The sequence below is a fragment of the Pogona vitticeps genome, chromosome 3 (assembly GCF_051106095.1).
Source record: "Pogona vitticeps strain Pit_001003342236 chromosome 3, PviZW2.1, whole genome shotgun sequence".
In the NCBI taxonomy this organism is placed as follows: domain Eukaryota; kingdom Metazoa; phylum Chordata; class Lepidosauria; order Squamata; family Agamidae; genus Pogona; species Pogona vitticeps.
The window spans coordinates 37,781,691-37,806,770 of record NC_135785.1 but is presented as its reverse complement, the minus strand read 5'-3'; positions in this window follow the sequence as shown (position 1 = coordinate 37,806,770).

The following is a 25,080-nucleotide window of genomic DNA, read 5'->3' as shown; positions in this document are numbered from 1 at the left end:
GGTCTCTTTTGCCAGTGCCAGCAGACACCTGTGACCACCTGGGAGGGTTTGGCCATTTTTCTAAAGCATAGCACAGGTTTTCCACCTGCACTCAGAGAGCTAGTCTCTGAAGGTTCTAATATGGGAGTAGCCAGTCCTGCACATAAGCCCATTCCTCTCCTTCATCTTCTTCCCTCCTGCCTCCAGATATTCTCCCCTTTTTATTCCCTTTCCACCTGGCTCTGCTACCTCTCCTGATTCCCCAGATTTCCCTCTTGTCTTGGCAATGCTTCTTTCATATCCCTTCCGTGGGTCAATTTACTCCCCAGGCTCCTTAGCTATCAGGGCTGTATCCATTTTGGACATTATCTGGCCATCCACCCCAAGTGCTGTGGGTCTGCACCCACCAGGGGTATGATGTTGATGGGTCAGGCCACTTCCCTCCTGCCATTACCTCTGTTCTCCTGGGTTCCAGCCCTCCTGTGTGGGAGGCATGTAGGTCAGTCCAGCACTGACACAACCTGTAGCCCCCCTCACATACATTTATAATGTATTTTTGACATTGTAAATTGTGTAGATTTTCCTAGTGTTTTTGATAGGAGCATTTCCTCAGGAAGTTTTGTCTAGGAAGGAAGCAGAGGTACTGGCTGTTATGGGCTTTTCTGGCTTATTCTCTCTGTCTCCCCCCCCCACCGCATGGTTAAATTGGGACCTCCCACGAGCTTTACTCCATTTCCTCAGGAAGTTTTGTCTAGGAAGGAAGCAGAGGTGCTGGCTGTTATGGGCTTTTCTGGCTTATTCTCTCTGTCTCCCCCCCCCCACCGCATGGTTAAATTGGGACCTCCCACGAGCTTTTCTCCATTTCCTCAGGAAGTTTTGTCTAGGAAGGAAGCAGAGGTACTGGCTGTTATGGGCTTTTCTGGCTTATTCTCTCTGTCTCCCCCCCCCCACCGCATGGTTAAATTGGGACCTCCCACGAGCTTTTCTCCATTTCCTCAGGAAGTTTTGTCTAGGAAGGAAGCAGAGGTACTGGCTGTTATGGGCTTTTCTGGCTTATTCTCTCTGTCTCCCCACCCCTACCGCATGGTTAAATTGGGACCTCCCACGAGCTTTTCTCCATTTCCTCAGGAAGTTTTGTCTAGGAAGGAAGCAGAGGTACTGGCTGTTATGGGCTTTTCTGGCTTATTCTCTCTGTCTTCCCCCCCCCACCGCATGGTTAAATTGGGACCTCCCACGAGCTTTTCTCCATTTCCTCAGGAAGTTTTGTCTAGGAAGGAAGCTGAGGTACTGGCTGTTATGGGCTTTTCTGGCTTATTCTCTCTGTCTCCCCCCCCACCGCATGACTGTCAAATGCTCTTATTCTATCTACGATCCTATCTCCGTCCTTAACATGGTAGATATGCATGGCCTGTGGGAAGGTAGAGTTTTAGCTTTGAAGGAGGCTGAGCAGGAGAGCGTGTCAAATGGCGTGCTAAATCTTCAAATCCTATCTTTACCGAAATTTGATAAATTGGAATGACAACTAACATAGAACACTTCCACACTATTAGAGAGGAGGCCGGGTAGGTGGGGCTCGTCAGCCCTGGAAGGCAGCCCATCTAGGAGAAGGAAAACTCCGACTTCAAACCTCCACTGCCTTGTGGCCATATCCACTTATGGAAAGGGCTTCAGGAGATAACCTCGAGGCAAAATCCGGAGCCGGAGTCCCGGAGGCAGTTTATATCATTCTGCCAACTCCTGTGACGTCACTGGAACCAATTGTACTGGCTCTTGCCTTTCCACTGGACTATTTCAGTGATGTGGAGAGGGGGGATTTGCTGCTTGGGTAACAGCCTATCCTCCATATTATTTTACCCAGGCTTCATGCTCTGGTGAGGACACTCCAGCTTCGCATACAGCGTCAAAACAACACGGGAAGTAGCAGTTACCGGTTATAAGTCCTTGCTCAATTGGCGTAGAGCATGACGCCAGGGGCTACTTCTGACGGTGGGAGAGGTCATTACACCTCACCAGGTAGATACCGCCCGCCTTAAGCTGGGCAGCCCCCAGCCAGTAAGGTCCTACCTCGCCACAGTCTGTTAACCTCACGGGGTGCGTGGGGTTTAGGGTCAAACCCGACAAGCAGATCGATAACTGTGCACCATGCAACAATCGTAAGAAAACGCCTGCCCTAAAGCTGGGCACCTGGAATGTACGGACAATGACCCCTGGCTTTCCTGACTACGGCTTTCCTAACGACCTGCGAGAAATAGACGATGTGCGCAAGACAGCTGTCATTGACATGGAGCTGAGTAGACTGCAGATGGGCATTGTTGCCCTGCAAGAGACAAGATTGCCAGACTCAGGATCTGTCAAAGAAAAAAACTTCTCATTCTTCTGGCAGGGAAAACCATTGAATGAGACCAGGGAATATGGTGTTGGCTTTGCAGTCAGAAATACTCTTCTGAGATGCATTGTTCCACCTACTGTGGGGAGTGAAAGAATCCTGTCTCTGCAGCTCCACTCATCAGCAGGACCGGTAACCCTCATTAGTGCATATGCACCAACACTGTCATCCACTCCAGACGTGAAAGACAAAGTCTATGACGATCTGGCAGCTACTGTCCAAAAAAGTCCCTGAAAAAGAGGCACTTTTCATTCTTGGAGACTTTAAAGCTAGAGTTGGTGCTGATCATAATTCTTGGCCCACTTGTCTAGGCCGTTTTGGCATTGGAAAGATGAATGAAAATGGCCAACGCGTGCTGGAGCTTTGCTGCCATTATGGTCTTTGCGTGAGCAACACATTCTTTAACATGAAGCTGCAACACAGAGTTTCCTGGAGACATCCAAGATCCAAGCATTGGCATCAGCTCGATCTAATCCTCACTAGACGTTCCAGCCTTCCTAGTATTACGATCACACGCAGTTACCAGAGTGCTGATTGTGATACTGATCACTCCCTGGTGTGTAGTAGAGTAAAACTGCGAACAAAGAGAGTATATCACACGAAAAAGGAAGGAAGACCACGTATTGACATCAGCAAGACTCGCGATCAAAGAAAAGTGAAAGAATTTGCCCAAGCACTTGAGGAAGCCCTTCCAGGTCCGGCTAATGCAAATGCACCTGAACGATGGGAACACTTCAAGAACACTGTCTATAACACCGCCCTGTCCACCTTTGGCAAGAAGACCCAAAAGATGGCTGACTGGTTCGAAGCCCATTCAGAGGAGTTAATGCCAGCCATCGATGTCAAGAGAAGAGCTCTAGCAGCATATAAAGCCTGTCCTAGCGAGTACAACTTGCAAGCTATTCGAGCTGCTCGCAGCCAAGTCCAACAGGCTGCCAGGAGATGCTCCAACGATTATTGGCTCCAGCTCTGCTCTCATATACAGTTAGCAGCGGACACAGGTAACATTAAAGGAATGTATGATGGTATCAAGCAGGCCTTAGGTCCAATACAGAAGAAATCTGCTCCCTTGAAGTCTACTACAGGTGTGCTCATCCAGGACCGAGCACAGCAGATGGAACGCTGGGTACAGCACTACTCTGAGCTATATTCCAGAGAGAATGTAGTAACCGAAGAAGCATTGAATAACATTGAGTGCCTACCTGTCTTGGAAGAGCTGGACAGCGAACCAACCCTAGCAGAAATAAAAGCGGCCTTGGACTCCATCGCCTCCGGCAAGGCACCTGGAAAGGATAACATCCCTGCTGAAGTGTTGAAATGCTGTAAGGAGATCATCACCACTGAACTGTATGAAGTCTTTTGTCTCTGCTGGAGGGAAGGTAGAGTACCACAGGACATGAAGGATGCAAACATTGTCACATTGTACAAGAACAAAGGAGATAGGGGTGACTGCAATAACTACCGTGGCATCTCTCTTCTTAGCGTTGTAGGGAAGCTGCTTGCCCGTGTTGTTCTGAAGAGGCTCCAGGTGCTTGCAGACAGAGTGTATCCAGAATCACAGTGCGGATTTCGAGCTAATAGATCCACCACTGACATGATATTCTCCCTCCGACAGCTGCAGGAGAAATGCAGGGAACAACAACAGCCACTCTTAGTGGCCTTCATAGACCTTACAAAAGCATTTGATCTGGTTAGCAGGGATGGCCTTTTTAAAATACTTCCCAAGATTGGATGTCCACCTCGTCTCCTTAACATCATCAGATCTTTCCATGAGGGAATGAAAGGCACTGTAGTTTTTGACGGCTCAACATCAGACCCCTTTGACATCCGAAGCGGAGTGAAACAGGGCTGTGTCCTCGCACCAACACTTTTTGGGATCTTTTTTGCTGTCATGCTGAAGCATGCCTTTGGAACTACATGTGTCTATCTCCGGACTAGATCAGATGGAAAGCTCTTTAATCTCTCTAGATTGAGAGAGAAGACCAAAGTCCAACTGAAATGCATGCGGGACTTCCTCTTCGCAGATGATGCAGCCATCGTTGCCCACTCTGCTGAAGACCTCCAACAACTCATGAATCGTTTCAGCAAGGCCTGCCAAGACTTTGGACTAATGATCAGCCTGAAGAAAACACAAGTCATGGGCCAGGGCGTGGACTCACCTCCTTCCATTACCATCTCTACACAAGAATTGGAGGTTGTTCATGACTTTGTGTACCTTGGCTCAACCATCTCTGACACCCTCTCTCTGGATGTCGAGCTGGATAAACGCATTGGCAAAGCAGCCACCATGTTCTCTAGACTCACAAAGAGAGTATGGCTCAATAAGAAGCTGACGACACATACAAAGATCCAAGTCTATAGAGCCTGTGTCCTAAGCACAGTCCTGTACTGCAGCGAGTCCTGGACCCTTTGTGCACGGCAGGAGAGGAAGCTGAACACGTTCCATATGCGTTGCCTCCGACGGATTTTTGGTATCACCTGGCAGGACAAAGTCCCAAACAGAGTAGTCCTAGAACGAGCTGGAATTTTCAGCATGAATACATTACTGAAACAGCGACGTCTACGTTGGCTTGGGCACGTCGTGAGAATGGCTGATGGTCGGATTCCAAAGGACCTCCTGTATGGAGAATTAGTGCACGGAAATTGTCCCAGAGGGAGACCACAGCTCCGATACAAGGACGTCTGCAAGCGAGATCTGAAGGCCTTAGGAATAGACCTCAACAGATGGGAAACCCTGACATCTGAGCGTTCAGCCTGGAGGCAGGCACTGCATCGCGGACTCTCCCAATTTGAAGCGACCCTTGCCCAGCAGGCCGAGGCAAAGAGGAAGTCACTAAAGCAGCAAAACCAGGGACAAATTGGATTTGTCTTCAGTGTGGAAGGGATTGTCACTCTCGAATTGGCCTCCTCAGCCACACTAGACGCTGTTCCAAGTCCTCCATACAGAGCACGCTGCCATAGTCTTTCGAGACTGAAGGATGCCTAATCAGACACAAACTTTGAGACTGTAAGACAGATATGTGAAATAAGGCTTTTTAATAACTGGGAGCTCTTGAAAATTTTAAATCTGACAATATCCAAGCTGGTGATATCTCTTGCATCAGGGTAGAGTTACTCAATTTCATTACTGATAAAAAGACCCAAAGTGACCTTCATTTACCACCTATTTCCAACATGAAAAGAGATACAGCTAAAAACAAAATACCTTTTTCCAAAAGGGAAACATGCTGCCATTGATGTTAAGTACTCCATTGCTCAATTTGCCTTTACAGTTCTACTCTACAGTATATCCTAGGAAGAGGTGTTTTATGCTACATTTCAGTTCTATATTCCAGACATAGTAATTCCATTTTGTGATCATGACCATGGAAGGCCATAAAGGCATTACTGCTCTCTGTTGCTCTCTCTCCTCCCCAACACATGCTCTGCTCCTGCTGTTTCCTCCGTGTCATCAAGTATGCATATCTATAAGGGCTACTTTGCTGCAATATTACATAAAAATCCATAGAGGACTGTATAAAAAGGTATACGCATCAATGCATGAACTGTAAAAATACCTTTTACACATTAGGCAAAACATGATGGTCCTGGATGAACCACTAAAGTTGCCTGTATCTCAGACATCTGGCTGGTGTGGTCATTCCTTCCATTCTGCCAGCTTTGGGTTGTCTGCGCCTGCAGAGGAGATCTTGTGGGGATAGAGTGAAAAGATGGAGTTGCATTTGTTAATTGTGATTTCACCAGTTGTCCTGGTGGGCTTCAAATGTGTGTATCTGAAGGAGGCTGACCAAGACTCAACAGGAATTCTGTTGGTGTACCACCTGTGTTGTTGTACTAACCAATCTAGTCACATGGCAGTGTTGGAATCTCATCAACTTGCTGTGCTGGGGCAGTTCAATATCCTTCTGAGATCATCTCTCCAAATAGTGATTCACGATTTCGGGACCTCCATGACTACCATGGATATGCTTCAACTGGCACTTGTTCTGCTTCATTTAGCAGTCTAAGCACTCTCTCTTGTCTTTCCCCAAGCAGTCTAAGATCTTTGTGTTATGGGTGTTTGGGACATTTAAATGACTGCTAAGGACAGGCCTTATTAAAGGTGCATCCTATACCTTTCAAATTGCTACTTCCTATTATCGTTATTATTATTTTAATTGCTATTATTGATCTTAAGCACTCTCACAGCTATAATCAGTGATCATTTTTAATATCATGATAGTATAAAGGTATTTGTCTATGTGAACCTAACAGTGCTTGAACTTTCCTTGGTTTACCTACTGCAATTCTTTTAACTTCCCTCCATGTAGCTACAGATATCTGTAAAGGAATAGTTTTATTATTTTATTAAGTAGTCAATGGGAACTTTAAATTATTGTTGAAAGTTTACAAAACTTCACTTGTAAAAAAACTTTATTTGTAAAAATTTGCAGAACTTTGCAAATGATTATTACATTTTTTTTCTCCTTAACTGTGAAATGAACATTCAATAATCCCTCCTTAAAGTGTAATTTTGCCTCTGAATCTGGGTTTTTGGAAGAAATATACTATCTCTAACAAATAGAGATTCTTCTAACAAATACTACCTTTCATTTGAAAAAAATACTCTTCCAAAATATATTTGGTTAATGTATTTTTTTCTTATTCACAAAGATAAAAGTAATTAGATTTTTGCTCTTTCTTTCTTAAGGAATCATCCAAAGATGGCAAAATCATTTTATGAGACTTATGGTGTCTTCTTCTGATAGCATTCATCATTTGTCTAATTTATAAGTTCATCTGAGCTCCAACAGTGTCTTTAGAAGTTATATACTCACCATGATTTGTGCATTCTTAGTTGCTTTGAACAGTGCTTCCCCTTGCTGAATTTAAGTAACTAGCTCCTGTTATTTTAACATATAGTTTCATTTGAAGATTTATTAATGAGACCCCTCCACACTTATTAAAAGTTTAAAGGCATCCCATATATTCTCAGAAATGAATATTGAAGAAGCAAAAGAAGAAGTTTGTCATTAATATTTCTTTCTATACATTCCCACACTTCTTCCCTCAGAGGCAACCAGTCTCGGTTGATGAAAGCCACATTTCCCAGTTTCTCATATTGATACCACTGGTGCACAAGCTATAAAAACAATTAATTTATTGCAAACCTTCATTATCATTGTCGGCAAACACATGCAGAAAAATCTATACTAGAATAAGAGTTGTGTGGGTGAATTGGAAAATATATCATTTAGATGTAATAATATCTACACTCATGTGGATTATGAGAAACTATGGATTGTTCTGAAAGAAATGGGCATGGACAAGAAGCTACCATTACAGCAGAATAGGTGAAGAGAGAAAAAATGTTAGTGACAAAAAATGATTGTCTGACGAAGGTGTCAGACAAAGGTACATTTTATCTTTTTAGTCTGTATGCGAAGCATACCATATAGAAAGCCAGACTAGATTCAGTTAAAGGAGGAGTGAAAATTGATGGAACAAACATCAATGATTTAAGATATGCAGATACCACCATCTCAGTGGCAGAAAGCAGCAATTACCTGACACAATTTCTAATGAAAGTGAAAGAAATAAGTGCTAAAGCAGGACTGCAGTTGGACATTGAAAAGACAAAAATCACAGCTACAGAAGAACTACACAATTTTAATGTTGACAATAAAGAAATTAAAATAGTGAAACATTTTGGTTCAATCATCAGTGCAAATGGGGATTGCAGACACAAAAAAAATCAGAACACTGAGATTTTTAAGGGCAGCAATGAAAGAATTAGGAAAGTCACTGGAGACAAAGAGCAAGACCACTTCAGACCAAGACCACAGTCACTATGTATGGGTGTGAAAGCAGGACAGTAAAGAAAGATAGGGACAGGAAATATATATATTTTTGAACTATGGTGCTGGAGGAGAGCTCTACGACTGCCAGAACAAGTGAGTCCTAGATCAAATCAAGCCTTAGCTAACTCTGGAAGCAAAAATGATGTCCTGTTTAGGTCACGTCATGAGAAGGTAAGATTATCTGGAAAAGACAATAATGCTTGAGAAATTTAAAGGCAGTAGGAAAATATGAAGAGCACATATGAGATGTTTTGACACCCTAAAGGAAGCCGCAGGTTTGAGTTTATAAGAGCTGAGCAGGGTTGTTGCGTACAGGACATTTTGGGGATCTCTCATTCATAGGGTCACCATAAGTGGAAAGCTACCTGACAACACATAACAACCACCACCACACTTCCCCAGTTGGTGAATTTGCACAAATTTCAGAATTGCTTTGGGCAAAGACAACTTTATCACTGCTACTTGAACTACCTATTTTAAAATCAATAACTACACTGAAGACCATCTTCTGACAAAATAGGTGTTTTTGTGTTAGTGTGAGAGTTTACTTAATCTGCTCCATTGTTTCTGTCATCCTATCGGAGTTTGAATAATCTTCTACTCCAATGATTTTAGTTCAGTTACCAAGAAGTGTGACATTGCTCAAGCAGTAAGGGAGACTGAACTAAACTCTCTTCCTTGTCAGCCATTGCATTTCCGCCACTTTGTTTTGTTTCTGATGGGAGGAGAGACAACATTTTTGTGAAGAAATTAGTGATTTTCCTTTCATTCATCCATACATGCACAAAAGAAAAAGAAATTGTTCCAACTCAATTGTTGCCTTCTTTAGTGGAACTATGATATTGTCTCTCACTTATAGTGCACAGTGAGGCCAGAAATGTGTGGGTGCAATGATATTCTCCTGGTTATTAATAACTCCTATGCAGAAGGGGGGTGTTTGTGTGGGCGAGGGAAAATCTCCATTTAGCATCCATGTTAACTTTCCACAAAGTTTTGCAACTATTGAATGTCACATGCTCTCAATAGCAGAGTATTTGTGTGCTCAAAGAAGAAGCACATAGAACATCCTAGTTACAGTCTGCATCATAACAGATTTCCCACTCTTTCCTTCTCAGAAATGAATTCTGAAGACACATACTTCAACCAAAAGTACATAAGGGAGCAACAGACCCTTCACCATTCTCCTATCTTTTCTCTCTCTCTGGGCTGCTAAACTGTCACAGTTCTTATTGCCTTTGCAGGCTTCTTTTTGGCTTATTGACTGATAACATGGAGGGTTGCTGTTGATCCTCTGTCTTCCCTCTGTTGTCTTTATACACTTACCCCACCTCACCAGCAACTTCATTGTCAGCTTGTACAACTTATAAAATAACCAAGTGTTGTTAACCAGTCCTCTAAAGAGAGAGAGAGAGAGAGATTGTCTCTGTGTCTTGCACTGGTTCAAGTCACACCAAGTTGATTTCTTCTGGTTCCTCATACTCTTTATTTTAATTTAGTGTCATTGGATAGGTAATGCCTGCTATCTTCAATCCTCCTCTTTCTCCAAAGTATTCTGAGCTTTGATGACAGTAGGGATCTTATAAAAACTGCAAGTTATTTTATTAATCTTCTGATCTAATATGAACAAAGGGTTACTGAATGCTGGAGCAAGTGGAGTGCAACTGCTTTCTCCGTGTCATTTGATTGTATAGATCATCCATGTTTTCTTTTCCTATGCATTTTCTTCTTTTTGCTTAGATGTATGCCCACCAAAAACCTAGCAAAAAGATGCACACATCAATGAAGTCAGCTCTGCCTTTACAACTAAAAAGGAAACACTATTATTTTACATTATTTCATCAGCTGTTGCATTTCACTGCACATCCGCTAATGTCATCTAAGCTACCACCTGCCAGCAACCTTCGTTGACAATTTACAATTACATTAGTCAAATGGGCAGCTCCAAAATTAAAGGATGAATCTGCTGAAATTCTATAAGTCTTGGATATACACCAAAACCAATGGAGGATCATGTCTATGTTTTAACACTGTGTCTTCCAGCCCTATGGATTTCTATACTTAAGAGAGGAAAAAGGATTTGAATAACAGTTGCAAGAAAAGGTTTCAGCCACTATCCCATTCAATGTTTATACACATGGAACTCCATGTCTACAAGCTGTCACAGAGATCTCACAAGGTACTGGTCACACACCATTCCAAATCGTGTGATCCAGTCAGGCATGCTATGGCAGCTTCTGCAGTTGGATGCATGTAAGTATTGAACCAGATCCCACCCTGCACAGTTGAAATATATTTCAAACGTTATTACATCCTTCAGGGTAATAAACGTATTATTATGAGTGTTGCTCACAGTAGACAAAAGAATTTGTTTCTGATTTGGTTTTATGTTATATAAAGCATATGCTTTGTTTCAAGAAAACAGAATATGTGTCCATTTGTGCACTAGCCTTGCTTCCTCCATCACCTTCTTGTATGTACAAAGAGATGAATCTGAAGAAGAGCTGCCACTATCAGCAGGAACTCTCCATACGGGTCAGAAGTGAAACCTAGAAAATAAGGGTTCTGGTTGATGAAAATAGTGTTCACGGATGGGAGAGGATCTTGGTTTCAAACTCATCACCACGCATATGTAGAGAACCAACACCAGGGATGAAAGAGGGGCATAAAACACTCACTTCCTTGCATGTGATGGACACAGAATAATAATGCCTGGATAGGGCTAGGGTACTGTATACTTCGTATGTATTGTCAAAACCAGGAAGGACAGATTTTTGACTTTGACTTTCCTGAACCAAGTAGTTGGTGAACCTGTCCTACTCCAGTAGAAAACAGTGAGATCTGTGTGGGAGGAACCAACAATCGGGCTATTTTGTATACCTCTTTGTATGGCAGATGGTGAGGGTGCAGGAAACAGCCACACTGTTGGCCCCTCATTTTTAAAAATTTTTCTTTATTCATATCAGACCATTGCACAAGTTAAAGCTATGGGCATATATGAAATAAAGTTCAAACAAATTTAAAATGTAAAAATTATTAAATTGTTTTTGTTCTGAAAACAGGCTACTTCAATCTTGACCATTTACTAGACCTTCTTTTGGACACATGGCGGGGCACAAATTACATGCACATAAATGTTACGTAGATTGAATTTATCCACATTCACAGAAAATTTGTCCTGTATCCTTGATTGTTCTTTGATCTTCTTACTTCACTTCAACATCTATTAAGTTTATTTATTTATTTATTTATTAATTAATTAATTAATTAATTAATTAATTAATTAATTAATTAAATTTATACCCCGCCCCTCTAGACCATGTCTACTGAAAGTGACTTTCAGATGGTTCAGCTATAATTTTGTCCTGATGGGAGATACCCTTCAGCATTCATTCATTTGGCCAGGTGTGTTGTTTTGCTGTCCATAGATTTAGCCTCTGTTTGGAGTGATGATTGAATGAAGGAATGGAGAAAAAAACTAAGATCATGGCCACTGGTCCCATCACCTCCTGGCAAATAGAAGGGGAACATAAGGAAGCAGTGACAGATTTTAGCTTTTTGGGCTCCATGATCACTGCAGTTGGTGACAGCAGCCATGAAATTAAAAGATGCCTGCTTCTTGGGAGGAAAGTGATGACAAACCTAGATGGCATCTTAAAAAGCAGAGACATTACCTTGCTGAAAAAAGACTGCATAGTCAAAGCTATGGATTTTCCAGTAGTGATGCATGGAAGCGAGAGCTGGACCATAAAGAAGGCTGACTGCTGAAGAATTGATGCTTTTGAATTGTGGTGCTGGAGGAGACTCTTGAGAGATCCTGGACTTGCAAGGAGAACAAACATATCTATTCTAAAGGAAATCAACCTTGAGTGCTTACTGGAAGGGCAGATCCTGAAGCTGAGGCGCCAATACTTTGGCCATCTCATGAGAAGACAAGACTCCCTAGAAAAGACCCTGATGTTGGGAAAGAATGAAGGCAAGAGGAGAAGGGGACGACAGAGGACAAGATGGTTGGACAGTCTCATCGAAGCTACCAATATGAATTTTGATCCAAATCCGGGAGGCAGTGGAAGACAGGAGGACCTGGCGCGCTCTGGTCTATGGGGTCACGAAGAGTCGGACACAAATTAATGACTAAAGAACAACAACAACATGGAGAAAAAAAGAAATCACCAACAATAAATTCCCATCAGGTAAGACCTTACAATAGACTGAGATAGCCTCAATTTAAAATCCATTAAAATGTCTGAATAACTATATGTATATGTGTTTATGTATTTATTCAATTTTTTACTCATACCAAGGCAACTTGCACCATTAAAAGACAACATTTGAAAGCTAAATACAATAAGCATACAAATATTTAAAACAATCAAACAAATACTACACTAAAAACTGTAAACAAATCAATACATAAAGCAGATTCAAAGCAACAAGGCATCACTCTCCATTTCAAAGAGGGGCTTTAAAGTTTTTCTATGGTCCTCATCCATCTTTGGCTTCCCAAATTTACAAAGCAGTGTTTTGCTTATGTACCTCCTCAGAAGATTTCAAGCACCCTCTGTCCAGTTTACAATTTAATTATTCAGGTTACTCATTGCACTGCCCTTCCTGTGTGCTGGGTACTCAATTTACTGACCATTCAAGGCTGAGTCAACCTTGAGGCAGCTACTTGAGCCCATCAGGATCAAACTCAGGTCATGAGCAGAGTCTTGACTGCAGTACTGCAGTTTAACTACTGTGCCACAAGGCTCTACAATTTGTATTGCGAAAAGATGAGCCATTTGTTTTAAGGTTTAAAAGCCTCCTACACCATATCTAAATTGAGCATTTTGCACTCCTACACCATATCTAAATTGAGTGTTCTGCACTGTTATCAAAATGAACGAAAATGCGGGGGATCATAGCAGGTACACCTTTAAAGTAACTTGTAGTTTTTGCCTAAGTTATTTCTCTGGCTTTAACACTTAAAACAACCATATGATGAGTGTAGTTGCACAATTTAGTTAGCATTAAAATTGGACCTCTAGCTGCTAAGATTTTTTTTTAATTTTGCTTTCTATCTTTTCTGTTTTCTTATAACATCCTGACTAAATATAGTATCTTCGACTACTTTTCAGCACTTTCAGTTTTGTTTTCCCAAAGTGAAAGCTGATTTACCCCCTTGCTCTTTACTCTTTAGCAGTGTCACACTCTCACACACACACACACACACACACACACACAGAGAGAGAGAGAGAGAGAGAGAGAGAGAGAGAGAACAAATAATGCTGGGGAATATTGAGATTATATAAACTGCTGGATAACACTTACCATACCAAATCCAATTTCTGAATTTGCTTTTCTGTCTGTTCCACTTGGCTTTCATCTAAACAGTCCCCAGTCCCATGTCAAGCTCAGCAATGGGAATTGACCACCTAAAGGATCAGATTAAGAAAATGAAAAAAAAATGATATGTGCATTTGCTCCAAAGATAAAAAACCTCTTCATGCCATGGGAAATTCCTATGTTATCACCTTCAATATTCTCAAATTGAATAAAATGGAAATATAATCAGTTACAAGGCAGTGGAATTTAATTTGTAAAAAAACTGCACTCTTTCACACATAAAAAGGTCATTCTCTTCATATGAGAACTCTGTAAATTCTGTATATAAATATATTTAGGTGTGTCTCTCTTGATGCACATGCATATATATGAACATTTATCTCTAAATTGATTATTCTATTACAGAAGACAGCGCCCTAACCCATAATTCTGCAGATTTTCTAAAGTAGAAACAGCCTACCCATGAGTGTAGACTCCCTAATTCATGGTACTGGAGGTAGAGAGATGGAAAAGAATTCATTGTGTGTGAGATTCTTACCAGAAGTATCATCCTATACTACATCATCTTGAGTACTGTGATTTGTTCTGGATGTTACCTTTTAAGAAGGACGCAGACAAACTGGAACAAGTTCTAGGGAACTGGAAACCAAGGCCTATGAGGAAAGACAGAAATAACTGGACATGTTTAGCCCTGATAAAAGAGGACTGCAGGAAGATATGATAGTATTCTTCCAATACTTAAAAGGTTGTAATACAAAGGAGGGGCTGCTGTAGCAGCAGAACCTGCTGCAAGAGTCCCAGGAGAGTTCAATCCTCACCTGCTCTTTTGGTGTGATGCTGCCTGTCTGCTCCAAGAAAGTGCTGCCGAGTATGCTCTAATACACACACACACTTGCATGCACACATGTACATGCACACACATTGCTAAGGAAAACAGGAAGAGAACCGACAGCTGATAACAAATCTGCAAATGCAATGATTGGATACAACCCTTAATCCAAAAGACATGTGGCTACCACTTGACTTTAAATACATTTCAAGTATGCTTTTTCAGCAACCAATTCATATTTGTAGTGTAACTTCACCCTTAGTTTATGGACTCTTAGTCAGTCCATTACTCTGCCGAAGAGCAGGTTCAGAACATGTTCATCAACATTGTTGATGAAATGTTCATCAACATTTCCACCTCTTTTAGATGAACAGTGGACAAATACTCCATTTAGAACAGAATTCTCTTCCCTCCTGTTACTTGTCCAATGGGCACAGATTTGACATGCAAGTTTTCCCATTAGATCTAAAGGGCATATTTTGGCATTCCATTGCGTGTGTACATGTGCATGTTGGCTCATCTCCAAAGGTTGAAGAAATTACCAAGTGGGTTGTATTGGAAAGAAAAATAATTAGTATGCAAGATTTAATTTTTGCCTGCCAAATTCCCTGAAAGTAGGGTTACTTCTGGAGTTTTATTGTTTTCAGTGTCACAGTTTCAATCCTAGGGTAAACCTCTATTTCCACCTTAAAGCTAAAATAGTTGAACTGGTGGACAAAAACCACCACGTATGTCTAAGACCTTTGCATTTTTGCCATCAACACCGAGATGTGTTTCTATCAACCTAACTTAATCTGAGTGCTGAAAAGTAATGTAATATGAAAATATCTTATCATATTAAGATATTGTTCTCTCTGGAGCACATTGCAGTGAAGCTTTTTGTTATTTTTACCTGCCACACACAGTTTCCAATAGAGGTATAATTCATATCATTTCTTCTTCTTTTTTTAAATTTAGCCCATAATTTGGAATATAATAAAATATCAGCCAGAATCCTATTGGCATTTTATGTAATGCCTAGTAGGACCCATACCATTGATCCTTAGAGAATTCACATGACTGTTTTATTATTTTTAGGGGGGGGGAAAGGATCTTGTGACAATATAAAGACTAATTAATGTATCATGGCAGAAATGGACTGTACCCAAAACAAAGACTAGCATGGCTGTCTCTTTGGAAATTGTTTATTTTTCATTGTGGGTTGATTATTATATGTACCTATTAATATCTCTTGTTTTTTTGTTTATGTATGGCATTAGATATTTTAATAGAAACTGTCTATATTTTGTTTCATTAAATAACATACAGTGACAATCAGACTCCTATTTTGTAATCTATAAGGCACCGCTTTGAAGTGTACAAAATTAGAAAGCAATGGCTCCGACTTCCAGTTGCTATTAGCCTAATGAGAGGATGCAATTATTCATATAATTAACCATTCCTGCTTGATATAGTCATAATTTTGAACTACTACATTTGATTGCATTGCATGGCAGTTTAACAATGGGTGAAGGGAGACAAAACCACATTTCCTGTAAATATAACTTTATGCTGAAAAATCTTGCATTAATTCATTTACCTAAACACTGATCAGTTAGTGGAAATTAAGGCTGTGAACCAGCTTCAGCTGAAATCCAGATTATTACCTGAAATTAACAAGTTTATGGGAGATCCAGATGAAGGCAGTATGGCCAGATTTGGTTTCAAGGTGAATTAAATTTGCAAATCACTTTGGATGTGAAGCACAAGTAGGATAATAAAGGAGACGGATAACTATGGCATCTTTTTTAAATCAAATATATAAGGTGTCTAATATACCTGACCCTAAAGCTCCCTCAAATTTGGTAGGCTTTCCCCTTTCTTTAATATTTACCATGTTGCAGACATCAATATACATCATTGCAAAAATGAAAAGGTTATACCAATTTTGGTTGTCAAGTATAAGTCAATGGGAGACTGAATGTTAATCCCAGAACTGCAGAGCTGGAAGGGACCCTATGGATCATTGAGCTTAGTTTTTCTCAAGGATGTACAGTGGGGAATCAAACCCAATCTATGGCTCTGCAGCCAGATGCCTAGAGCACTAAGTTATTCAGCAGTTAATATCCATTAAAATCCAGGACACATATCAAAATAGATGGAGTACAAATTGCTATGGACTGAATTGGCCTCCTCATGCACAGAAAAGCACTCCCTCCCCCAGCAAGAAAAGCTCAAGGTATACAATGATACTTATTTTCTACCGTCCCTTTTGTCACGTTCCCAGGGGATTCAGCAGGCGAAAGTCCAGCAAGCCAGTCCAAGGTCAGAAGTCTGGGAGATACAAAATAGATACCAAATTGTCAAAGCCAAAACACAAACCGTAGCCAGAAGTCAGAATCTGAAAGCCAAGAGAGCAAGGTTCAAGACAAGCAGGAGCATGGACACGAGCCAGTGAATTGACTTGTTGCTTCCACAAGCTTCCAAGCCTCTGAGTACAAATTATATAGCAGCAACAATCATCTAATTCCTAGAAACATTCTATCTTGTTAAAACTCTGGGCTGGTCATCCTGATGTTCCTGTGAGAAGTATTCAGGCGAACCTCAGTCCTCCATGTTGTAAGTCTCTGCTGAAGCTTATCTCTCACTCTGGCTAGTGGGGGAGGAGAATCTGGCAGTGATTCAGCTGTCTGTGATACTAATTGCCCAGCATTTTCCTCAGCTGTAATTAACCCTCTGATTCCAGGCCTTATTTGGCTGAACTCATGACACCTTTCTCCCTATAGAGGAAGGCAACAATGTACTTTAAATTACCTCACGGTAGTGATAGATTTTCCTTAGAGGAAGGCCTTCACACAGAGACTGGACAGCCATCTGCCTGGAACATTTTAGCTCTAGTTTTCCTGTACTGAATGGAATGGTTGGACTAAATGGGCTAGAAGATCCTCTTCCAACTCTATGACTTAAATCCAATGGTTAAGTCCAGCTAGAGCAGACCCCATGATTAAACTACTATGCAGAATGTCAACACATTTGTAAGTCTTAATGATTCTGTAGATATACCCTAGTTGGGACTAGTGACTGAATTCAGGCCTGTAATTCTACATTATGGTGGAAACACATTTCCAGTCCTTGATTTTAAGTGTATGGTCCTGTATTAATTAATAATAATTAATAATTGTTCTTCACAGGCAGGGCGGTTGAGGGCCTTGACCCCAAAGGAGACCCGGAGGGAAAGAACAAGAAACCAGGCCTTCTTGGTGGTTGCCCCTTGCCTGTGGAACAACCTGCCTATTGAGATCTACCTGGCACACTCACTGGATGGGTTCAAATGAGCATTGAAGGCTTGGCTGCTGCAGGGTATAAATCCAGTTAATAATAATAATAATAATAATAATAATAATAATAATAATAATAATAATAATAATAATAATAATAATAATAATAATAATAATAATAATAATAATAATAATAATAATAATAATCCCTGCAGCAGGTGAAAAGGAAGCCTTATTGCTCTTAATCTGCTTTCCTAATTTCTGCTTCTCTGTGCTATCCAGTTTAGCACATTTGGGAGCTTTAACACTGGCAACAAAATTATCATATTTACGACACAAAAGAGATTATTTTTGGTCAGAGCTCTTGTAGTTACTTGTTTCTCAAAAAAACCCTTCCATTTCCTGATAATAAATGATACCAACAGAGGGATACACACACACAGAGAGAGAGAGAGAGAGAGAGAGAGAGAGAGAGAGTTAGCTCTAGTTCTGACAATAGCAAAAGCAGACCCATTGAAATGATGGGAGCTTGTCAATTACAACCACTTCATATGAGACAAATTACTGTTTTGAACTACAGCTTCCAGAATTCCCCCAACAAGCATGGGTAATGGACATGTTGACTGGAGGATTTGGGAAGTTACAGTTACTTTTCAAAACTTTGTTGAGTTTCTGGGTCTATATATATTCCACAGAGTTTGATATTTTTAATGTATCATATTTGTGCAATTCCTATTTCCACATTTTATCCATTTTACTTTTTTAATCAGTTGTCCAGGTCAGTCACAAAGCTGGAAAATTGATTACTGACTGATTTCACTTTGTAGAAGTGCCCAAATCTTGATACGTTCATAGATATAGATAGATATAATTAAGGATGTAGACAGAGATTTAAATATATTTGTGATGCCAGAGAATTTGAGGTATTCAAAAAGAGATAGAGAGAATAGATGAGAACAAGACAATTATGCTCAAGGAGTAACTGGAATAATCCTTTTAGAGTAAATGAATTCTTCTTATGTTAGGGGCTGGGCAGTAACCCCTGGAGATAAGATGAGAATAAGAATCCAATTTGTGTAAACCTATTTTAAAAGCTGCAGAAAAAGATGCCATCCTGCCACAAGGTTTTACAGGAAGACCACATAATTCTTACTGGGCAATTGAAAAAGGAGCCTGTGCAACATGAGAGGAAGCATTCCGTTTATAAGCCCCACAAAAATTGGCCTTGGCATTCAAATTAACTAGCATTTTTCAGATGTTGTGCCTCCAAGGGGATCATCATCCCTGCAAAAAGGAAGGAAAAAGAGAAAAAGAAAACAAAATAAGAACACCAAGAAATAGCTAGATTCAGGCAGAGATTACAAAGCAATAAAAGGGAACAGAGACAAATGAGAAAACAAAAGTAAACATAGCTAGCTGTGCCAAATATGGTACTCTGGGACTGTTAAGAATATGTTCTCGGTTACTTTCCTCTGTTTACATGTTTCTAAAAGGTATTCTAGAAATAAACACATAGCAAGGGAAGGATGGTTTTCCTTCATCACTAGGCATTGTATGAACACTTAGATGTTTAATCAGGAGACTGTGAAGAAACAACATTTGCAAGGTACGTCTATACATTTTACTCAGAAGTAATCCCAGGGGGATCAAGCAGATTTGCTCCAATGTGCTCCTTCTATACATGAAGTAAATTCCACTGACTTCATACTCCCACTTAAGTACATTCAGGACTACGACTTCAGGCTAGTTTAAAATCTGATAGTGCAGCCTAAAAGTAGAGCCGTTCGATCAATGGGACTCATTCAATCAGTAGTAATAGAAGTCCTATTGTCTCAAAAGGTTTGCTTTAGTTTGCACTAACAATCAGATTTAGTTGTCAGTCCTCTCTATGTAAATTCAGAATGGTTTAGCGACCTGGATAGCTCAGTGAGTTAGGTTTCTAGCTACAAAGGCAGAAGCTGGGAGTTCAATTCCCATGGTGACTCATAGGGGAAGAGCGAATTGTGTTTCCGTGGGCAAGCTGTACAGTCCCAGGATGCTCCCAAAAGAAAGGAATGATAAACTACTTCTGAGTACCCTCTACCTAGGAAACCCTGCTAAGGGTCACCATACGTTAGAACTGACTTAGTTAGGCATCCTTCAGTCTTGAAAGACTATGGTATCGTGCTCTGTATGGAGGACTTGGAGCAGCGTCTAGTGTGGCTGAGGAGGCCAATTCGAGAGTGACAGTCTCTTCCACACTGAAAACAAATCCAGTTTGTCCCCTGTCCAGCTCCCTGGTTTTGCTGCTTTTGTGACTTCCTCTTTGCCTCAGCCTGCTGGGCAAGGGTCTCTTCAAATTGGGAGAGGCCGTGATGCAGTGCCTGCCTCCAGGCTGAACGCTCAGATGTCAGGGTTTCCCATCTGTTGAGGTCCATTCCTAAGGCCTTCAGATCTCGCTTGCAGATATCCTTGTATCGCAGCTGTGGTCTCCCTCTGGGGCTGTTTCCCTGCACTAATTCTCCATACAGGAGATCCTTTGGAATCCGACCATCAGCCATTCTCATGACGTGCCCAAGCCAACGTAGGCGTCGCTGTTTCAGTAATGTGTTCATGCTGAAAATTCCAGCTCGTTCTAGGACTACTCTGTTTGGAACTTTGTCCTGCCAGGTGATACCAAAAATCCGTCGGAGACAACGCATATGGAAGGTGTTTAGCTTCCTCTCCTGCCGTGCACAAATGGTCCAGGACTCACTACAGTACAGGAGTGTGCTTAGGACACAGGCTCTATAGACCTGGATCTTCGTATGTGTCGTCAGCTTCTTATTGAGCCATACTCTCTTTGTGAGTCTAGAGAACATGGTAGCTGCTTTGCCAATGCGTTTGTCCAGCTCAACATCCAGAGACAGGGTGTCAGAGATGGTTGAGCCAAGGTACACAAAGTCATGAACAACCTCCAATTCTTGTGTGGAGATGGTAATAGAAGGAGGTGAGTCCACACCCTGGCCCATGACTTGTGTTTTCTTCAGGCACACTATTATTATATTATTATTATATTATATTATTAATAGTGTGCCATATTATTATTATATTATATTATTATATTATATTATTATTATTTATATATATAAATGGAGAATGGGGACTTGGGAAGGCACTGCAAAACATGGCATATATATACATATATATTATATAATGGAAGATGTGACTTTCTGAATCACTAGTGGATGCCAGGTCCCCATTCTCCATGGGACTGCTACATATTTATAGCGATTAAGTAGTGCAAATACTCTCACATATCAGCTTTAAATAGTTTTTCTATTTCTACGTATAGCGCAACTATAGTTCAACTTTCCCCTAATTACTGGCTGCCTGAGTTGGGTTCTTAAGTGTATTCTTGTGCCATATTGCTTTGAATGTGTTTTGACGTTGCTTCTGTTTACCATATTTTACTGTGATATTTATTTGATCTTTTCAATTATTTGTACACTTTTTTTTTAGCTTTAAATATTATCTTTGAATTATGTAAGCCACTTTGGGTCCTTCTTATGGTAGAAACATTTTAAATCAATAAAATTGATTGCTAAACAGTATTTTGTATATACTATTTTGGGAGGAAAACTCCTTTTTTGGATGTGTCAGCAAATTCGTTTACAATAAATAATTTATAGTTATAGGAGATGACCCTGGAATAGTGTGAATCACTTAACAGGCAATTACCTTTTTAACAATGAGGAAATAAACTGTACCTCACAGACAGGTCTGTGATTCTTCTCTCCTTTTTACAAGAGATTCATTGGTGCTTGATGGAAAGCTATTTACCAGAGATCAGGAGGCAAGAAGGCAGTAAGTAATTGCATAAAGGCAATGGCTTTTAAACAAATGTGTATCCATTGCCTTAGAAAGGTTTGCCTCAGTCATGGATAATAGCTCCAGTTCTCAATACTTGTGCCTGAAGAAATGTAGGAGATGAAGATAAGAGACATTTTTAATAGGATTTATGGGCTTAATATAAAAAGGGGGTGAGTATTGCAGTGGACTCACAATGTATGTGTGTCTTCATAACTGATATGATGCTAGAGAAACATATCCGCAAATTGGTGGAGTGGCCTGTGGTCTTAGCTAGGGGAAGGCACTTAGAATTTTTGTCGTTGTTGTTTTCCCCTCCAATTCCGATGGGTCTTACAGGGTTTGTTTGTTTTTTTCCCCATTTCTGATGGGTCTTGCACATTTTGTTTGCTTTCTGCTTTGTGTTTTTTTTTTTTTTTTTTGCATTTCCAAAGGGTCTTGCATGGTTTGTCTGCTTTCTGCTTTGCTGCTTTTTTTTTTTTTTTTTTTTTTTGTATTTCTGCAGGGTCTTGCACTGTTTGTTTGCTTTCTACTTTGCTTTTTTTGCATTTCTGAAGGGTCTGTCATGTTTTTTTTCTTTTTTCCCCCTCAGCTGGAATGGATTAATCATGTTTCCAAGGGGTCTTGCAGTGTTTGTTTGGGATTTTTTGGTTATTTTTTAATTCAGCCGGAATGGATTGTGTTTCAATGCATTCCTATGGGAAATGGTGCTTTCACTTACAACCATTTCGGGTTACGACCAGAGTTTCGGAACCAATTAAGCTCATAAGTCGAGGCATGACTGTACCTTGCAGAGGTACAGCTTTTCTGAATTGAGTATTTGGTGAAGTCAACACTGAAGGACAACCAGAGCTTTGGAACTATTTTCCGGGGAGGGGTATCAAGATCTTATTGAGATTTAGTGAGTGAAAAGCCTTTCCTGCTGCTTCCAAGAACACTGCCATAACACAAGTAATGCTTCTCCTTCAGAAAAGCTGCTTAGCACTTGTGCAAAGTATATTAGATACCTCCTTGTGTATCCAGTGTAAACCTAAGAACAATTCACTCTGGGGTCTCTTGTAGAAAAGGTTTCTGCCTTGGACTACAGCTCCCAGAATCGTCCAGCCAGTATGGCCACCATTCTACTTGAGGACTTCTCAGAAATTAGTTCCAAAAAAAGAGAGGAACATTTAGAGCTGCATGCAATTAAGGTTATAAATCAGCAGATTCTCTGCTTCAGCAGATGGATAGTAGTGGTAAGACCAACCAGCATAGATGTGACAGGAGGAGTGAGGCCAGCAGGCATGGCCTCTTACTCCTCTACTCCATACAATATTAATCACGCACAGAGCCCCATGGCACAGTAGTTGAATTGCAGTACTGCAGTCAAGCTTCGGCTCATGACCTGAATTCAATCCTGATGGATTCAAGTAGTCAGATTAAGGTTTACTCAGCCTTCCATCCTTCTGAGGTCGGTAAAATGAGTATCCAGCTCACCGGGGAGGGGGAATACTGTTTGCATAATTAGTAATAAACACAGAGAGTGCAGCATAAAACTATAATTTGTAATACCCAGATATGGATGAAGAAGGAATCCAATTGTCTATGCATCAATCAATCAATCAATCAATCAATCAATCAATCAATCAATCAATCAATCAATCAATCAATCAATCAATCAACCAATCAATCAATCAATCAATCAATCAATCAATCAATCAATCAAATATTACACCAAAGTCAGCTCTGGTCCATTTCTTAGTAATGCTAATACTGTGTATATGATATCTAATACAGTAAATGAATGAAAGTCTCCGTGGTATACTGGTTAGATCACCAAACATGGAATTTGGGTTTCCAAATTTTATTCATTATTGGATTTGGCTGGTCATTCTCTTTAAGCCGTACCTAACCCAGAGGTTTGTTGTGAGTGTAGAGCAGAGAGGAAGAAAACTATGGATGTCACTTTCAGTTCATTGAAGGAAAGAGGGGCAGTTAAAGAAACACATAAAAATACAAAACAATATTGGAGAGGAGGAATAACTGGGAAGGGTTGCTGTGTATGGGTAGGAAAGGTAGCTGTACTATGGTCCCAATAAAAACCACCCTTTAAAATGGGGATCAAGCTACCAGTAGAGACCTAGGCTGCATAGTGGAGAGATTAGAACTTGAGACACCTGGATTCAATCCAGCTCAGCCATGAAATCTCACTAAGGATAGCAATGGAAAGCTACTACTTAAAACATTTCACATAATTCAAAACTTCTATTAGGGTCAACATTTTGACAGCACAGAACAACAACTATACTATCGGCACTGACAGCTTTCCTCACACGGTATATAGCAACTTTGTGAGCAGTGTGCAGGAATAATTTTCATACCAGCAAATTATTCTGCTAAATTCAGTTGCATATGTAACACAATTTTGTAGCTTGATGTCAGATAGAGCCGCCAACAAGAACATAAAGGGTGAATTAAAACAGGCTACTCTCTTGCAACCTCATTCCCACTTCTATTTGCAAATATAATAATTTATTAAATGTTATTTATTTATTTATTTAAAATGTTTTTAACCATCTCACTTTCTCCATAAAAAGCCCCAAGGTGGCTAGTAGCTCAGTTCTCTTTAGTTTATTGTTCATCACCCTACCAGAACTTCTGTATACACGACAGATCTGCCACCCCCCCCCCAAGAATGCATAGAAACAAGACAAGGAACAAACTATCCAGATTGAAATGAAATGAAGACAAGCTCCTGTATAGTTAAAATGACATAATAAGCATATCTTATTGCCTGATAAAATGTACAACTTCTTCTTCCAATTTTCCACTGCTAATATTGTTCCTTAATTCCTTATGCAATTCATTATCCCCTTGGGTGTTGATACTAACATAGCTATAGTTGTTTTTTCTGGTGCCCCTAGTATCTCATTTGGCATATACTTAGCATGATCAGATTCTTGACCAAAACAGTGGAAAATGGATATCTTGTGGTGTTGATGTAAGGCAGGAATAGGCAAAGTGCAGCCTCCATATATATTTTAGGTTGTAACTCCCAGCATTCTTCAGCACTAATTATGCTGGCTAGGCCTGATGGGAGTTGCAGTCCTATAACATCTGGAAGGCTAAACATGATCCAACCCAGTGTAAGGACTATTGACACAACAGCCAAATCCTGTTGCTTAGTGTAGCAACTTGCACTAAAGTTTGCAAATTGAATCGATGGGGATTTGGTGAGTCAACCCCTCCATCAGATTCATTGGTTCGAATGGGACTACTCTATTTATGACTTACTACACTAAAGTAAGTCACAATTACAACAGGTGCATTTGAATCAATGAAACTTACAGAGGAGTTGACCCACCAAATCCCCACTGATTCAATGGGTGTGTTCTAGTGTGATTTTTAGAACAGTAAGCAAGAGGAGTTCAGCCAATGTGTGTAAAATGTGTTGGCCTAAATCCAGTGTTAATCCAAGCTAACATAAACCTAAAACCATGAAAAGGACAAATGTACCATCGCTGACGTACCTATTTCCTTTTGATTTAATGTGTCTAGTCTAGTTGGTACTAACAATTCAGTTCAGGTCTCTAAATGCTGTATTATACCAATTAAATCAACAGTCCCCAAACTTTTTAACACTGCATCCCCTTTTTG